Source organism: Apostichopus japonicus, chromosome 13, assembly GCF_037975245.1.
Source record: "Apostichopus japonicus isolate 1M-3 chromosome 13, ASM3797524v1, whole genome shotgun sequence".
NCBI lineage: Eukaryota > Metazoa > Echinodermata > Holothuroidea > Aspidochirotida > Stichopodidae > Apostichopus > Apostichopus japonicus.
The window spans coordinates 20,249,966-20,265,009 of NC_092573.1; positions in this window are offsets into that span (position 1 = coordinate 20,249,966).

Sequence of the window (15,044 nt, forward strand, 5' to 3'; positions counted from 1 at the left end):
ATTTTTGGAGCGGGCGTTGACGCGGCACTGTACGCTACTGAGCATTGACCTACACACTGGACCGCCCAAAGGCTATAGTCGAATGTTCATGTTTATAGTACCGGATGCCGTCCACTGGAATGCTCAAAATGATTCATTAAAATGGTTGCAAAAACACAAAAGAAAACACGGAATTCGGTTTCTGTTCATCACTCTCCGCCCCCATGGGTATAGCAAACATTCGATTATCGTTAAATATTATGTATAGAAAGAAATGCAGTGTTGATTTCATGTAACTCTACAATTCTCCATGCATCATTGGTACCAGACAACAAAAGGTTAAACAAAGGATAAGTCAATGATATACAAACTATATGCAACGGATATGCGAACTAATATGTTCTATTTAAACAAAAGAACTTGCTCCCCTCCCTCTCCCCCGCCCCCAGAAAACACTAAGCAAACAATATAACCTTAAGCCCAAGGAACTTTGCATTATTGTGTTTCATTTCTTTTTCTTCGACCTTTCAGCATATTTAAACTTCACTCGGTCGACGGCCTCTCTAATGACAGCCGTTCTGTAGAAATATGAACCCTCAAGACAATTAATTGATGAGTACAGGTCACTTAATAGCTAACAGTCAATTGACCGTGACCTATTCGATAAAGTTTGATCGACGTAAAGGTTCTCGCACAAGGGACCGAGATTTTAACATTCAAGAGACAGCTACATTATTTATGTTTTTCTTGGTTTTTGATCAACAGGCCCGTTTTCCTTTATAAGAGGTTCATCTTTCCTGTCAAATCTTGTCGGGAATCAGAAATAAATACATATATAAGATAAACTTACAAAGAGGCACCGATAATGGAAAGAGAGAGAGGTGGAGAGGTGGAGAGAGAGAAGAGAAAAGGTTTTATTTTATTTATTTTTTTATAGAGAATGCTTTACGTAGGAGGAGAACAATATTATATTTTCAATACGGCTAAAACTATAAATCAGTATATGCATTTTCCCCTTACAACCGAAATAGTTACACCCTACTAGAAAAATGAAATGATCGGGTATAAAACTAGAATGCAAAAATGCACTGTGGTTTCTATGATGTGACATGAGCAGTTTTCTTCATGGATCTGACGTAATGTATAGTGAGGCTGTGCAACATACTTGATTCAGTGAAAAGCAGTGTGATGTGACAAACAATAAACTCACAATGACACAGACTGTCTTAAAAATGACCAATGACCTCATCAACAGGCTTCTTGTACTAAATGTGATAGATACATCAACATACTAAATATGACATCTCTCCTTGTTCACGGGAAAAAAACACGCGTTTAAATCGCCGTTTTCGGTCTGTAATTGCGACGTAAATTCCGAGTTCCAGCCTGTTTCCGTTACGTTTCCACTCCTGAAACTAGTGATTAAGGTAAGCTTACGACCCAACTTAAACGCGTGAGTTTTCCGCGTTCGCGATGACTTATTTACCGAGTACGCGGTGACCGTAAACGCCAAGTGTCATCCAAATACGGTGAAGCTCACTTAATCGTGCGGTTTCAGGGAAGGGTAATCTTTACGTTTCCGGTCACAATTACAACAGATTCGCTACCTTAAACATGACCGTTAATCTGGAGTTTACGTTTGAATCCAGCAGTAAACTTCTCGCATTGATCATCGTAAACGCCATGATTACACCAATATATACGGAGAAACGTGGTCATCGTAAACACATTACTTACGACCAATACAGGGGCTGGGCGTATTCGCCACGTTTAGGGAGTCTTAATCGGGTTGATTAGGCTGAGAAATACCGGACCACCTCTATCAAATATTACATTTGATTTAAAGAAAATTAAAAATAATAAATATAAAATCACACTCGTTTGATTTTCCACTTTTTTATTTATATATTTGCACCTCATGTCGCATCGTAAACGTTTATTTGTTATTTTTACACTTATACAAAAATTATGTAAATGAACGAAATACCACTTCTAATGTGTAAATACATCTAAATGCAACTCAATATTGCTTTACATCATAGTGTTGAATATTCAGCTTTTTGAATACAAAGTTTAAACCTCGAGAAGCCATTTTCCTTTTCAAATTTCAAAACATGCATTATTGTCCGGAGAATGTTTTTTGATGCCCAAATATTACTCTACTTACATTGTGGCAATTATATACACATGCAACGATTTTAATGCCAGGTGAAAGAAGGAAAAAAAAACAAGTAAATATGGAATGTTTCTATTTTTAGTTACTAGTTTGCAAATCAAAACCTCTGAAAACCAGCTACCCACTTGAAGTAACTTAACATATCAGCAGTTAAATTGAACCAAACAAATTTATGTTTAAAATTCGGTGTGTTTATCCTCAGATGATATAAACGCCTAGGCACTTCTTCCATGATGGTTATCGGCACCTCGAACCCCCCCCCCTCCACCCAGGCCCGGAAACGGTACCAGCCTCTTTTATGTGGAACGAACTTGACACAGAACACCACTTCCTGCCTCATTTCGTAGCACGCTTAACATTTTGTTGCTGCTTTAAATTTTATTGTAATTAACATATATTTTGATATAAAATGCAATGATAGCCCAAACAAGATCTCTAATTTTTTTACCCTGAAAGTCTGGAATTAGCCATACATGAATAATGAAAGACAAACGTACAAGTACAACAACATTTCGATGACAAGTTATTAGGCCTATGCTCTATAGCTATGTCTTATTTTAAAATATGATTTACTAAATGATTCATTAACAATTAATAGAATCATGCTTTTTTCTTGGCTTTTGTTTCCTGAAAATATTTTAAGGATAACTTAATCCTTAACATTTAATCCCTTGATGGAATATATTAGCTGTGAAGGGAAATTTAAAAAAGAGGCTTCCATTAAAGCAAAAGACTAACAAGAAAATAATAATTAATCTGACATCTATTATTATGGGCATATTCTTTCTTCCTTGTTGCATTTATCTCAGGTAGGATTTCTTTTTAAAGGTATCATGTAATTACACCAAATGTTAAATTAGAGAAAACTCTTCTTTATTATACAAAATCGTCAACTGCAACTTGTTTGTATCCGAAACAACGGCGTTTGCTGTTTGTTCCTGGTGCCTCATTAATAAACAAATGCTCAGGACAGGATTATCCACGTGCAACAGGGGCACGAGTTTAAACGTTGGGTAAAAAATTCAAAGAAATATTGTTATAACGTTACATTATTCTACGTTGTATATGGTACAAAAAGTTCAAAGAAGTCAAACGAAATGGTCCTCGATATGCAGTCTTTACGCTGTTGATCAATGACTGTTTTTATGTGATGTTTTAATGTACGTATCATAACCACCGTGGGCAAATAGATGTCTTTTGTGAGCTATACATCCGGCGTTATCCGGTACCAATGTATCTCTATGGAAGCTCCAATAAACTGTTTGCCACGGGCCTCTCACAAGCTTAATCCGGCACATCAAACAATGACCATTTTCACCATTTGGAGGGGGGTCATACCTTCATTGTTATTGTTCGGCCTAATTAACAGCCCAAGTTGGGGCGTCAGTCGGTACGCATTTTAAAGATACGTCTTCTTTCCTAACGGTGGGTATCCTTTTTTCTGGACTTTTCGCTAAGGAGAACGTCCTTATAGAATGAGTCCAGCCTCATTTTGTTCAGTCTTTCCGACTCCCAAGTGAACTCCTACACTACGGTACCCTAGCTCGTTCGCTCTCCATGTCAGATTCCTCGGATGACATATACTCAGTTGACATCACTGTACAGTCAGTGTTTTCTCTCCTCTGACCAGTCTATGTTCTTCATTGCGATCAATCTACACTGAAGTTTCTGTAAACAAAGATACAAGAATAAGTATGAATTAGACATATATAAAGACCAGTTGGCATATAGTTTACTTTTGTCGAAAAATATACTAGCTCCAACTGTCAATATCTCCAGCCCCCCCCCCCAGTGAAAATGTGGAGGCGCGGAAGTATCATTCCGCCCCCCCCCCCCCGCTTCGCAAGTCAGAAAAACCCCTTTTTCATTTCCAAATGAGAAAAAAAATCTCATTTGGAGCACCAAATTGCATCTAAGGCCAGGTGAAAATACAAAATTAAGTTTACAAAATGGGGTGGGTGTTGAAGTGTGTCTTATTGCACCAAATTGCATCTGAGGCCACCTGGAAATGCAAAACTCCCCTTAGACCCCTCCCCGGGCCGGCCATCAGTCTTCAACCGCCTACTCAAATGTACCTTCCTACGCCACTGTATGTTTCAACGGTTTACAAAGCAGATTTGTTTATGGGTTGGGGGAGGTAGGGGGTACGTGGTCGGGTGACGTTCACCATCACAAGGTTAGAACGTGAATGTATCAATAACAGTATACCCTGGCAAATTGTGCATGAAACATTTTACAGATATCTAAAAGGAGATTATTATATTATTTCTCTCACTGTCATATTTTAACTCTTTTAATTTATCGTTTTTAAAGGAGCGAATGGCTGTACAGGTCTAGGGTTTATATAATGGTGACTTTTAGTGATTGAAAAATTACATTAATAAGTCTTGGCCAAGTGTTACGTACCGAACAATCCAGTAGCTCAGAGAACTTTGTTTTCGTTTGTTTTTTTCGAAAGAAGTTGTTCCTTCTCAGCCAGTAGTGCTCGGAGTGCCTTTAATTCTTCCTTCAAATGTTTGCATCGAGCTTTCTGTCACAACATGTGCATACTGCCGCGGTAGTTCCAACTGTCGCTGCTTTTAAATGTTTTTTTCTTTTTCCAATACACGTATGACATTTTCCTGCGGAACATCATTAAAAACCAGCGACGGATCGAATTGAAAGTGTACTTTTATAAACTGGCAACCTTGCTTCCACGGAGCTTTCTGTTACTTCTGCAATAAACCACGGAAGCCGGAATCGTCCATTTTGAATGCTCTTTGCAATGTAGAACTCGATTGAGAATCAAGTGCGGTGTGAATCAAACCAACGTGTTGCTACTTGTGATACCGCCTTTTACTGATTTCAAATTGCCCGCTTTCTAGTAAGCCCATGCTGTGACTTAATTCACTATACTGAATACGTTATTGTTACTAACCAACTGGAGTAGCCAACCAGTGAACTGCAAAGTGACAGACAGTAAACTTTATCATTGTGAAGTGACCGGAAATTTCACTTCCTTATCTGGAAATGGTATTTATAGTAAGTGAGCAGTATACTTTTCTGTTTCGTACATATATTGCGGTGGGTATTTGTGCGTTTCATCGCTTTACGTGCATGATATAGGCCTTGAATATACTTCTTCGAATATCACTTGACGGAATATTGAGAGAAATCGGCAGAGCAAAAAACGGATTGTTGAAATCTATCTCGACTAATCTATGAAAAAGAATATGGACAATGGGAATCGTAAGAGGAGCATTTAAAACGGGTGAGGGGAAGAGGAGGGGCAGGGGCAGGGGGGCATGTGGTAGGAGGTTGGAAAAAGTTTCGCACAAAATTTAAGCAAAAATTACTTAAATCTCAAATATGGATTTGCGCCGCTATGACCGACAAAGTTTAGCCGAGGTTTTTGAAGCCTGACACTGAGTACCGATTGTTCGATATCCCAGTTCCGAGGCTTGTGCCCCAACCCCCCACCAACCCACCCACCCTGTCCCCGTCTTTAAATAAATGCCCTAAATAGCTATTCTGGACCCGACCATTTCTAAAGCCGCAAAAACGGCATCACCAAAGAACCGGCTAATTATATTTTAATTTCTATCTCAGGACTAAACTCGGAGGGGGTACATATAGTTGGATAGAAGGAGACATCCACAAATATCCAAAATATGACTCATTTGTAATATTAGATGAATTCTACGACCATTCTGGATCAGTTTAGGGGAAAATGTTGTATCCATGAGATGTCAATGTGTTTCCTCGATCACCTAACTTTCCAATTAAAATTAACGGATTACATTCTATAACAAAGGCATATGCAATTAAACAGGTTCATAATAAAATTAAGAACGATTCTTTGCATTAACAGTTAAGTTTACCACATATTGGGGAACCTGACGAGGGGGGGGGGGGGGGGTGAGTGGGTGGGGTGCACCACATGGTTGCATTGGGTCCCCAATATAGCGTTAAAGGAGGTCTAACTAAAGTACCCTAATTATTGTAAATGCTCATTTAAACGTCGCGGGTTCTCGGAAGCTAACTTGGCGAAAACAGCAAAGGGAAAACTCGATTGGATTTCAAGTGACAAAAATTGTGCGATGCTATGTCCTCAGTGTCAGTGTGAATCCTCCAAGCCATAGTTTTTTTTTTTTTTTGTCTTGTCTTCGAAAAGTCTTCATCGCAAAGCGATTCTTTTCACATATCAGTTCATGGAAACTGCAATTATTATATTATCATTATCAGTGGCGGATCCAGGATTTCGCCGAAGGGGGGGGCCCAGATGGGAAATGCCTAATCGTCGTCCTGGGGGAGGGGTCTAAGGGGAGTGGGTGCCCCCCTCCCCTTTGGGAAAATTTCACAAAATATGGAGGTCCTCGGTGCAATCTGGTGCTACTTTTCGTGAAAGTTTGGAGTAAAATTTATTTCCAATAAATCATGTATTCATGGTTTGCCGGGCATATATTAATTTGGCAATTTCGAGCAATGAGCTGGGATTTACGTCTTTGGGGAGTAGGTGGTGATGCAAATTACTTTTTACCAGGCTACTCCAGGCCATTTCATCTTGGATGCCCCCTTCCAGATGGAGACTATTGATGCAGTCAGAGTGCCCCTCTCACCTTCACTTTATCAGAATGATGGTGTACTCTTTTTGCAAATTTATTTTACAAAAAAGTTCACGCACAGTGGCGTAGCTAGGATTTTTTGAGTGGAGGGGGGGCCATGGGGGGCTGTTCTTTCTTGTGGGGGGGGGGGGCGGAGTTTACTATCTAAGCGGAGCGCCACCTTGGTTGGCGCGGAGCGTATACAGAGAAAATTTGAGATTTCAGCACCCCCCAGATCGCAGGAGATGGCACCTGTGAGGCAAAATAGCAACCAAAAAGATGTGCAACTTTGGTGACAGAAATGCAAAAAAAGTTTTTTCTCTTTCATGCTGACTGGCCTTGCCAACTCAGCCAGACTTTTAACTTGAGGGAAGGTGGCATCATTTGTCGTTTCAAGCTGTCAAGGCCTTTCTCCCAACTCAAACCCCTGTGGGCTACCGGTAGATTTGCAGGATATGCCCACATGTGGACTTAAATAGCATTAGAGGAAGGGGGTGGAAGACTAACACGCATCGATGTTTCGGTAATGGTCCACATTGATGGCTCGGTGCTTATTAGGCCATTTATTGGGTTTCTTGAGGCAGCTGTCATCAGAATCTGGCTTTTTGTGCCAATCGATGACCGATAACATGTATTGGTATGTAAATTTCTTCTTCATATATCTAGCAACACTCTAAAAACAAATGAGTGGATTTCATTCCATTGGAGTGATCACTCGGCGCACTTCAAATTAAGAGTAAAATTTAACTCTATTGGAGTTAACCCTCACTCCTAATATGAGTGAATATAACTCTATTAGGAGTTAAGATTTACTCAAATGGAGTGGAAATTCACTCTTATACCGGAATGTGCTCAGTGATCACTCCCATGGAGTGAAATTCACCTATGTTTTTATCAGTACAGTACAGTGCATATCACCATAGACGTACGTACGTACGTACGTACTACGTACGTTCGTATATCAGACGCACTCGATACCCACGATACGATACGGTCCTGGAGAAACTATTTCCACTCATCATTTTTTAAGGCGATACAGTAGTGAGTATTGAACAGGCACAGCCGCATGTTTGCAGGAAATTCAGAATTCCCAATATTTTATATCTCTACCAGTAGTGAAAATCATGTTTCGACAGTTTCGTGGACATAAAAAGTTGTTTTGTGGAATATTCAATGACATATCAGGGGCGGATTCAGGATTTGTGACAGGGGGGGGGTCTGACTGGTCCAGCCGCGCCTGAACGTAAGAATATCTAAGCGGAGCGCCATCATTGGTTGGCGCGGAGCGTACAAGAAAATTTTTGGCTTTACAAACCCCCCAGATGGCCGGAAACGGCACTTCCCGAGTATTCTAAGCAGCATGTACCTAGCCTGAAAATATGGATCTCATGTCTGCAATTTCAGGCCCCCCGTAGCTACGCCACTGATCACGCATGGGGCACTTTCCCTCGAGCGCGGTAAAAAAAAAAAAAAAAAAAAAAAAATCAGGATTTTCAAAAAGGGGGGGCCCGGGCCCCCGGGCCCCCCCTGGATCCGCCCCTGATTATGTTCTACTAGTCCATAAATTTGTTAGTACAATCATGGAGGTAAAAACCTCCATCATACAATGGTACAATGTCCTTTCTACGCTTCTGTAGCTCCGTAGTTAGCATCCAACATTGATATTTCCGAATTCTACGGTCCAGCATGGAAGCCGTGAACTGCCGCTTCTAAAACTTGTTGACGATCTCGTGAACTTATGTTAAGTCGGAGGAAACTGAATATAGCAGTTTGTCGATCATTTAACCATGCTTTGACTCAGTGATCATATAGAAGCTGGAATCTTACAATAAACAATTAAACAATGTGAAGCGTGTCACAGTGACAATAGCATTTGATATTTACATGTTATTCAGTATATCACGCCTTTTTGACAGTAATCACAAACACATTCTTTCTATATTTTTCAGAGACCCACGAGTTATCATTTTAAAAGGTTTGAAATTCTGACACTCTTCAAAATGCGGCAGTATTTAATTTTTAATTTTATTCAGTTCCATATCAACAGCGTAATGATATAGCTACATTCCATTTTTTGACATTCAACATATTAAATATCACTTGTGTATTTAACGTTACTTGATCGTGATGTAGTTTGCAATAATTTACAGGAAAATTCGTTTCATATATATAACTATTGGAGAATAAAACCATTACCTTGATCCGGCACATGCACATGGATTTCGCTGTGTGTGCTACGTATTGTAATGTAGGCGCTCTATTTTTGCCTTTATACGGCACTTATGTATGTTTATTTACTATATATATATATATATATATATATATATATATATATATATATATATATATATATATATATATATATGAAAATCGTAATGAGTTTGTAAATCAAGAACAGTGAAACAAACTTTCAGCCTCCACCAGGATTCGAGCCACGGGCCTCCCGCTCTGTACGCGGACACCCTAACCACTAGGCTATATGGACGCTGATTGTATGTCCAGAGGTTCGAAACCGGTAAGGAAGGTCTATATGTTTGGGACTTGCTATTCTGTTTATTTAAGACTTGCATGTGTCTCAAGCATGAATGTATTACGGTACCCTCACAGGATAATACTTCCGTGTCTCAGGTATGCATTTCTTTAATGGAATTATATAACGGACACAGGACAATCTTAGCTATTATATATTTGCATATAGGTGCGTGATTTTTACAAACACCACACGTGAATATGCCAATTTTTTGGCATAATGCTTATTTTCTCAAGCGATATAAATTATTTCGACATTTCCGTAAAAACTAAACAGTAATGAACGTCGTTTATACGTATTATACACAGGGACGTAACTAAGGCCTGATGATTGAGAGTGGGTGGGGGGGGGGAGATGTAGTGGCTGAAATTCCAACTGGATGGGATTTGGAGCCAGAAAATTCCGACTGCTGCCTTGTAACCCGCAGCCCCCCCCCCCACACCCTACTCGTCAACGATACAGTCAGTGTCAGTCAGTCAGTCAGTCAGACACTCCATCTTTCGCGACTGCACTTTTGTTTTTTTGGTACATTTGTACCGATGGCCCTCACTTCACAAATTTATTAATCACTCTGGTTAGCGAGTAAGCAATGAGTATAAGTTATCAGCTTGATAGGCTACATAGACTACCAACTAAAAAAGCTATGTTAATGTAACAAAGGGGAAAACCTTTCTTTTTCAACAAATTATATTCGAAGACATAGTGAACTACCCCAAAATACAGTGCTTTTTCCTAGCGCGCTTAATATTATTTTCTTGGGGGGGGGGCTATTTATCACTCACATGAAAAAAATTCAATTGTTCACTTCATTCCAACTGAGCATTGGGAATGAAGTGAACAGTCAAACATTTTGCAGAAAAATGTTGAGTTGACGAGATACGATAAGTTGCCAATTAAACATTTTGCAGAAAATTTTACAATTGCTCAATTGGGATGAAGTGAACAATTGAACATTTTGCCAAAAACATGTCCAATTAACGAGATAAGATAAGTTGTCCATTGAACATTTTGCAGAAAATTGTTCAATTGCTCAGATGGAATGAAGTGAACAAGTGAACAATTTGCAGCAAAATGTCCAATACACGAGATATGATAAGTTGTCAATTAAACATTTTCAAAAATTGTTCAATTGCTCAGTTTAAGCAACTAAGCAATCCAACATTTTTCTGTTTTTTTTTGGATAAGATTTTATCTTGCTATTTTAACAATTTACTGAAAAATTTCACTTTATGGGCAAAGTTTTTCTTATGTTGATGGCCATTTTAAGCTTCCGTAGAATAACATTGAGCGTTTTAATTGTATACGTTGTACAGTAGTTTATTAGGCATTTTTTTTAGAGTATTCAAAATCACACGAAGTTTTGTAAGGTGGAGTATAAGAACCGCGAGATACAATTTCTTAATATGACAAGGAAAACGTGGTAAATATGACTGATTAAAGGTCAAGTTTGACCGAAAATTGTAGGTCACTCACAAGTAGCAAGAATTTATGAAAAATAGAGTGCCACAGTCGGAAATTCTGTACTCATAAGCGTACGTATACAATTTTAAACTAAGGCTGATGGGTACAGTTTCTTCCTCGTTATGATACCCCACTATAATTTTCAGTTGATATAATCAACATATTATGTTAAATTAAAAGTAAGTATAGGTATCATCAACCTATATATGAAATTGATCGCAGAGTCAATCAGGCGTAATAGATTTAGGGAGGGGAAATTGATTGTGGGGTGAGGGGCTTCGAGTTCAAATACGTATACTCATCAAAAGTAGTCTGTAATGGCCCCAAATTACGGCATGCTGTAATTGCTGGAAGTTTTCAAAAAAGTCCTTTCCTGAAGGTGTTCACTCTCCATATTGTTCGCTGACATTATAAACACACACAACAAGATGCATGACTAAATTTCCCAGTTAGGTAAATTTCCTCCAAGGTGGTTAATAAAACAGTTTAAAAATTTTAACATAAGGTGACCATATTTTAATATGTAGCATATATGGGACCAATAAATCATACTTAGTATGATAGTAATATTTAGTAGTGTAGGGTCTACTCGTTTGTATTGGGCTTTAACCTATTGAAGTTGCATATAACAAGGTTTAAACCTAACTGGAGACCAAAACTTCCCGGTATGTAACACCTTTCGAAAAATAAATGAAGAGGCGCGGGAGGGGCGGGGGGGGGGTTGGTCGGGGGTCGGACAGAGGATTCAAGAAACTTATATATTGGCTTCTTAAATAGTGCAGTTCCTAAAGGGTCTACTCGTTTGTATTGGATTTTAATGCCTTCTAAATCGCTTAATTTTCAAACGGTTTCTGTGACGACTACTATATTTCAGTCATACTTTCCCAAGCGTGGGCACAATTCTCCTAAGCGTGGGCACAATAAAGTTACTGTCACACATGCATATTAACCAATATGTATATGTGTATCTATGTATATGTGTCGGGGGGGGGGGGGGTCGGGTGTCGGAAAGAGGATTCAAGAAAGTATGTAATATATAGGCTTCTTTAATAGTGCAGTTCCTAAAGGGTCTACTCGTTTGTATTGGGTTTTAATTCCTTCTAAATTGCTTAATTTTTCAAACGGTTTCTGTGAAGACTACTATATTTCAGTGATACTTTCCCAAGCATGGGCACAATTCCCCTAAGCGTGGGCACAATAAAGTTACTGTCACACATGCATGTTAACAATATGTATATGTGTATATATGTATATGTGTCGGGGGGGGGGGGTCGGGGTCGGACAGAGGATTCAAGAAAGTATGTAATATATAGGCTTCTTAAATAGTGCAGTTCCTAAAGGGTCTACTCGTTTGTATTGGGTTTTAATGCTTTCTAAATCGCTTAATTTTCGAACAGTTTCTGTGAAGACTACTATATTTCAGTCATACTTTCCCAAGCGTGGGCACAATTCTCCTAAGCGTGGGCACAATAAAGTTACTGTCACACATGCATGTTAACCAATATGTACGGTTTCTGTGAAGACTACTATATTTCAGTGATACTTTCCCAAGCGTGGGCACAATTCCCCTAAGCGTGGGCACAATAAAGTTACTGTCACACATGCATGTTAACAATATGTATATGTGTATATATGTATATGTTTCAGGGGGGGGGGGGGGTCGGGGGTCGGAAAGAGGATTCAAGAAAGTATTTAATATATAGGCTTCTTAAATAGTGCAGTTCCTAAAGGGTCTACTCGTTTGTATTGGGTTTTAATGCTTTCTAAATCGCTTAATTTTCGAACAGTTTCTGTGAAGACTACTATATTTCAGTCATACTTTCCCAAGCGTGGGCACAATTCTCCTAAGCGTGGGCACAATAAAGTTACTGTCACACATGCATGATAACCAATATGTATATGTGTAGTGTATGCGGCTGCGTACATTATACATATGTTGTCTATGTATATATGCTAATCGTACATATGTCTGTATCTGAGACTGTATCTGTGGACTGTATTGGCCGCAAATTAAGCAACTTGCAATAATTGCTAGGAATGTTCAAAAAAATACTTTCCTTGGAGGTCTTCGCTCTCCAAATTGTTCTCAGACATTCTTAATGAACACAAAAGATGACTGAATGTCTAGTGAGGTAATTTTTCTTCCAACGAGGTAATATAACCGTTTAAGAATATTGACCAGGGGTGAGGTGATCATTTTTGAATATATGGCATATTTGGGCCAATACAGCATACTTTAATCCTTCTACATAACCTATATTAGTTGCATATAACAAGTTTGAACCTAACTGGACACCCAAACTTCTCCCGTAGCAACGTAAACACCTTCAAAAATTAAACGGGTGAGGGGGGGGGGTCGGAGTGTTTGAAAGAGAATATAAGAAAGCATATGATGTATAGGCTTTTGTCTCACTTGCATTTTTTTCATGGGGCCTTCTCGTTTGTACATGTAAAATGCCTTCCAAATTGTTAAATTTAAGAACAGGTTTCATGACAACTAGCCTAATATATTTCAATCATACTTTCCCAAGCGTGGGCACAATTCCCTAAGCGTGGCACAATACGGATCATATGTATATATGTGTGTGTTTAGTGTACGCGGCTGCGTGCAGTACACCTTGTATATGTTCATTTTAATCGTTACGTCTGTATCTAGCCGGTAAGCAATAGGCCCTACCTACAAGTTGTTTTTCATTCTATATATTAATCTTCGTGGCATTGTTCCACTAATTTTGAGGTGAATGTTTGTAAAACGTTTCCATGTTTGAATTCAGAGTTCAATAACATTATCTACAATAGAAAATTTTCAATAGAAATGAACGTGGAACACATTTCTGGCGTCAACATGTGTCATTTATTTACACTTGCTTTCTATCGCTGCAACAGAAACATTTGCAGCAATGAATAAGAGAGGAAAGGGAGAGCAAAATCGTTATTAAGTTGTCGCATTCCTGCAGTAAAGAGTGCACCGTCTTAACTACAAATTTATAAATATATACTTTGTACCTCGTAAAACGTGTTTGGTAAAGTATGTTCTTTACTTTGAATCTTTTACTTGCGGTTGTTAAGATTTTACACCCCAATACAAAACCAGTATATCCCGCTCCAATGGTTTGCTGTTTTGGCCACTAATATGCCAGGTATTCAAATATGGTCACCTTTGATACAACAACAAAAATATTGTATTTGTATTACCACCCTTGAGGAAATTAACATTCAGTCATTTTATGTCTTTAATTTAGAAAGTATGAGAACAATTTGGAAAGTAAAGACCTCCTGGAAGGTAATTTTTGTAAACTTCTGGCAGTTATATATAGCGTACTATAATTTGTGGCATATGCAGACTACCTTTCATCCATTTAGCCACTGACAAATTGCTCAACGGGCAAGTATTAGCTTTGAAGTTATGTTTTCAGGATCACCGCCCTATAAGTGTGTTATACATGTGCACATAATGGTAGCAGTGTTATACATATGAGCTGTTAATGTTACCCTAAAACTGTGGCTTTCTAGGCATTAACCCATCATTTCATGCTCACGACCCGACCTATAGCCAGATTGTTTAACAGTTCATATACTCCCTTAATGGGGTATAAGAGAATGTATAGCCATGGAGCTATAAACAGATAGCTCCATGGTATAGCAAACGCTGATACGTGTGCGAAAATTATCAAAGGAAAAAACAACCTCCCCGTGTGAAAAGAAAACAAAGAACAATAAGAAAGCAGACGTTAATTCAGTAAGAGTATACTATTACTTTCAAACGTATATAGTATCAGCAGGGAGTTGTTATGCAACTCCCTGGTATTAGTCAGCCATACATTTCGTACGCTATTCACGGTCACATTATTAACCCTCTTGTTGTCATGCAAGCAGCTTTGACCGACTTTGAAAACAAGCGCGTTTTTTCATGCTGGTTTTGCTGTCGTTTGATTGGAGGATGAACAGCGACTGATCAGGGAGGTCTAAAATATCACCTCCCTGATCAACAGATGAGGGTTGTTCATTGCGGTTTCACAAATTCTCTACAATAAACCAATTGAATGCACTGTTCTGTTTGATACAGTATAAGGCAGGCCGTGTCGTGTATTTTCATTGTTGTATCTGCATATGCATCAAGAAGCAGATAAACCAAACACGTACCATACTAATCGGACATAAATAATAATAATAAATAATAAAAAAACGTCAGGCCAACTTACTTTAACACATAAATAATTATACATAAAAAAGTTAGACAGACAGATGAGGAGACCCGTGTATGTGTCTTCTCATCTGTTTTCTCATGATTCCAGCGGTAGTTATAAGAATATCG